Here is a 4734-nt window from a genome sequence, read left to right as displayed (position 1 = left end):
TCACCTTATAGGGAAGTTGCAAAGGGAAAGGAAAAAGAAAGATGGGGGCTAATAAAAGGTTAAAGAGAACTACAAGGGGAAAGATGTAAGAAAGGGGGAGGGGCCATAAAGGGAGACAGCTCCTTGAGGCAAGTGGAGCTCATAAGCAAAATACTGAAGAGGAGGGAAGGAGGAAAAGGAAAGAGAAAAGCATAATCTGGGGAAAATAAGATGGTGGGAAATGCACTCTAAATTTTTAAACTTGCCATCTAGAGGATGGGAGTGGGAGAAAGGGGGGTGGGGACTGGTACACAAGGTTTTGCAAGGGCTAATGTTGCAGAATTATCTATGCATATGTTTTGAAAAATAAAAAGCTTTAATATAAAAATGAATAAATGCTCAGGTTAAAAATTTATTCTTCCTAACATTGTTTTTCGATATTCTTTTGAATGAAATGAGATTCCTGTCATCTATTGATTTCAGGACACTTAAACAAGTCATCATATTTAGAAATATAACAGACAATTGAATTGACTATCCCTGTGGCAACTCTTAATCTGATATTACATTTAATCAAATACTTTTCTTCTGATTTCCTGTATTTAGAGTCTTCATTGGAAAAGATCTTAAAAACAGCCATTGTAGATGTGCATGTATGTAATGAGGTGAAAGGAAAGGACTGGCATCTTCCAGCAACTTTAATAGAACATTTCCAACACTTTCCTTAACTTTTTAAAATTGATTTTTTTTATCCCCCCCCCCCATCTATAATACAAATGTGCTTTTAACTGTTCTTGTACTTTCTTGTACATCCTTTTTGAGGAAAATAATGGGAAAGCCAATGTCAGATGTTTTCCTTCGGAAAGCATGATGACTACTGTTTTAGGATGTTCAATAAAATCATTCCATCTCTATTACAAGGGGAGGGAGAGAGAGAAAGAGAGAGGGGGGGGATAATTTTTACTCCAGCAATTTCCTATAATGATTTTTGCTAAAGAGAAATATATTACTTTAAATCTGGGAAAATGATGATAAATTTGATCCTTCAGCTCTACTTATAAAGGTCACTTTGGTTAAGCATAGGCAAAATAAAATCCAAAATATTTTTTACCCTGCCTCCCCTTCCTCATATCTCATTATATTAATGCAATGGCTTCTTTGACAAGGAAATCTCATCCATAATCTTGGAAATATAGAATGAATTTAATTTTCTAGGTTGTATTTTCAGAAAATTATTAATGTCCCTTTCAAAATCATCAAGACTGAATTAGGGTTCAGCAAAAGAAAATATATTAAGTACATGAAAGGTCCCAGTTAGAATCCAAGAAAGCCAATTGCCAGTCCAGTTGCAATTATTTAACATCTTTGAGCCCTGGATTGTTAAATTTATTATGAATTATCCATGCTAGCCATTATCCTGAAAAATTAAACCTCTAAGCCACATTCAAATTTCATCAAGAATTGTCACCAAAATAATCATGGGACTTTTTTTAAAAATTGTCAGAGAGCTTTTCAGTTTTAAATGTTAGTTAGATAATGATCACCTGAAATGAATACCATTGTTCCATTTTTAAAAAGTGGTTTTACATAAGCAGCAGATCTTTTTTTTTCTTAGAATGTTGGTACTTGAGCCAATTAAATTTCTATGCAACATGTTAAAATAAATATTGTTTATCAGATTCCAGTGATTATCATAATCAAGGGACCTTGTAGTTTGAAGCATTGAAGCTTTGTCATCAGACTTACCCAAGTCAAGAAAGATATTTTCCAATGTCATCTACTGCTTCTGATCTTGCTAAAGTGAGTCAATGATTAATGACAAAATAAAAACAAACTAACAAAAAAAAAAACAAAAAATATAATTTTTCTCCTTCTGGATAAATGATGTCAGACCTTCATCACTACCTGTCTCTGTGTGCTGTCACCAGAGATTTTTGAGTTTATGTGAATATAGAACTGAGTGATTGTAGAACAATGGAGATAGAAGAAATGTGTCTCTTTTCCTAAAGCATAATTATTGTTAAGCTGTTTCTAAAAGAAAACTAACATTTGTCTGGAAATAGAGCCTAAAAAATAAATCTATTCTTTCCATGCCAAATTGTGATTGTAAATTTCTCCTTCAGAGAGATTATGCTGAATTGCATCTAGTCCCATTCATTTATTGTTCAGGTGAAAAACCAGATCTCAAACTTGTCCATACTTACATAGTTAATTAATTCAAAACACCAGAACTGAAAAAAAAAATAACTTAATTATGATTTTGTCATTCTTGTTACTGCAATATACTGAATTCTTTACAAATCAGTTTAAATAGTCCTGGTGTCTACTTATTTACGCCCTTATAATTGAAAACAAAACAAAACAAAAAAATGATGTAGTCATGAACAAGTCCAACCAATTACAAAACTTCCCCTTTTACCTCTTTTCTCTAGTCAAAACTACTTAGAAAAGAGAACAATATGGGAGCAGAGAAGAAAAGCACAATAGTAAACTGATATAGAAAATAATGGATATACAAAGTAGTTGACTTACAACTGAATGGAGGGAAAGAGGTAAGAAAGAATATGTATTCAGTGAGATCCCACACCTAATCCCTACATTTCCCCCCCAATTCAGGGAGAGATAAGACACAGATAAAAATGATGAGAAAGGAAACTCAGGAGAATATTGCTAAATGATTATCCTTCAGGGTAATAGCTCAGCCTGAATGAGACTTGAATAAGGAACAAATAAATGAAAAAGAATGTGGTAGTTTATTAGATCTAAGGAATGAAATAAGAATAGATTGAAGTCCATACATTAGACAGAGCCTGGAATAATATGTAAAAGAGATTCCATAAAAAGTAGGTTAAGTTGGGTAACCTTGTCTTTAAAAAAATATGAAGAGAGAGCTTTTTGGAAGCAAAAGTTGTTGGTCCATAGATATAAAAAAGTTGAGAAGACACCTGGGATTTTCCTTCATTCTGATTTGAAGATCTGAATATGAATTCAGAATGGATATAACCAACTAGAAAAGCTATCTAGATAGATGTTGCTTTTCTGTCCTGATCCAACAGTTTGTATGTCATGTAGTAATGAAGACATCATCTTCTAATGCCATCAATAAAAGCCCTAAGCATAATTGGCCTAGTGATATATTTTTGACTTTTTGAGTATTCATTCTCCAAAAATGTTAACAAAATGAATTGCCATATAGTGAAATCAGAGACAAATATAAACAAAAGAATGAGAAACCTGATATATATATATATATATATATATATATATATATATATTAATTTGAATTTCTTGGGGAAATATCATGAAATAAACACAGAAAGAATGACTCTGATGAATGATTATTTCTTAAACTAGTCTGTCAAATTCCCTACAGGGAATGATGATTTAACTTAAAATGAAGGAAAAACCAGTGAAGTAGAAAAATAGAGGTGAGGCATTCAATCAACTGACAGTCATGTGATTAAATGTGACACATTAATCTGGAAATCAAAACTGTCAAATAGCACCAAAACAAAAACTAAAGACTTCAGAATGATCAGTCTTGAATAAGTTAAGAACTGATAAATTGACCAGATACACTGATGAAAAGAATAAAAGCAATAGTTAAATACTTAGGGAATAAAAAAAGTGTAATATGTAGTGAAAAGGAGAGAAGGAAGGAAGGAAGAAATGAAGGAAGGAAGGAAGGGAGATGGGCAACAAGAAAAGGTGTGGGAGTGTTAAAATGAAGAGTGGATAAGAAATAGAAGTTTATTTTGAGCTCAGAAAGAATAAAGGATAAAGATTAAAAATACTTTATGGAGAGCATTTAAAATGTATAAAAGCTGTCTGCCCAGTGAAATAAAATTCATTTTCTTAAAAAATAAGGAATCAATGAAAAAAAAAATACACCATTTTAAGTTGGATTGGGAAATTGTTACCAAGGAGAGCAAATGAGTGTAAGGTAATGCAATATTGCTTTCATTATCTTTGGGGAAAAGAACATTGGAACCATACTACTGACATTGCAAAATACATCTAGTAATTCAGATGGTTGTAGAAAATTACCTAAAGAGAATATGTATATATCAAAATATCAAAATAATAATTCATATTCATTGTTATTTTCCTACTTTATAAGATATGTGGAAAGTATCTTTTTCTTTTTAATTTTATTTTGTTAAGGTGACCTGAGAGTCAAAAAAAGTTCAATTATCTCTTTTGTTCATTAAGTTAATAGCTATTATATTCAGGAATCTAACCATCAAACCTGATTTCAAATTTAATTCATTGTCCACTGTACCACTCTGCTGGTCAAGTTTAAATGTACTGCTCAAACATAATTACCAAAACACAATTTTCATCATGACAAAAATTTCTATGAAACCCAAGTAATTAATTATGTATGTATGTATTCCAACTTTCACCTTTCCTTCATATCTTTGATAATAAAATAAAGGACTTGTGCTAATATAAAATAGTGTATAGAACAAAACAAAACAAAACAAAAAGCAAAAATCACTGTACCAGGAGTCAGGAGAGAGTAGGGTGTGAAGTATAATTATAGATAGATAGATATATAGATAGATAGATATAGATATACATGTAGATATTGATATATAGATATATAAATATAGATATAGATAAATCTATATAGATATGTATTATCTATATCTATGTATCTACACATATATATATATATATATATATATTCAATTTTTTTTGCAAAATGAGCTGATGATATCTCTAAGATATAGTTCATAGCTCATCAAGTCC

Source organism: Sarcophilus harrisii, chromosome 4 (genome assembly GCF_902635505.1).
Source record: "Sarcophilus harrisii chromosome 4, mSarHar1.11, whole genome shotgun sequence".
NCBI lineage: Eukaryota > Metazoa > Chordata > Mammalia > Dasyuromorphia > Dasyuridae > Sarcophilus > Sarcophilus harrisii.
The sequence above is the reverse complement of the archived record's forward strand: the minus strand, read 5'-3'. Positions refer to the sequence as shown.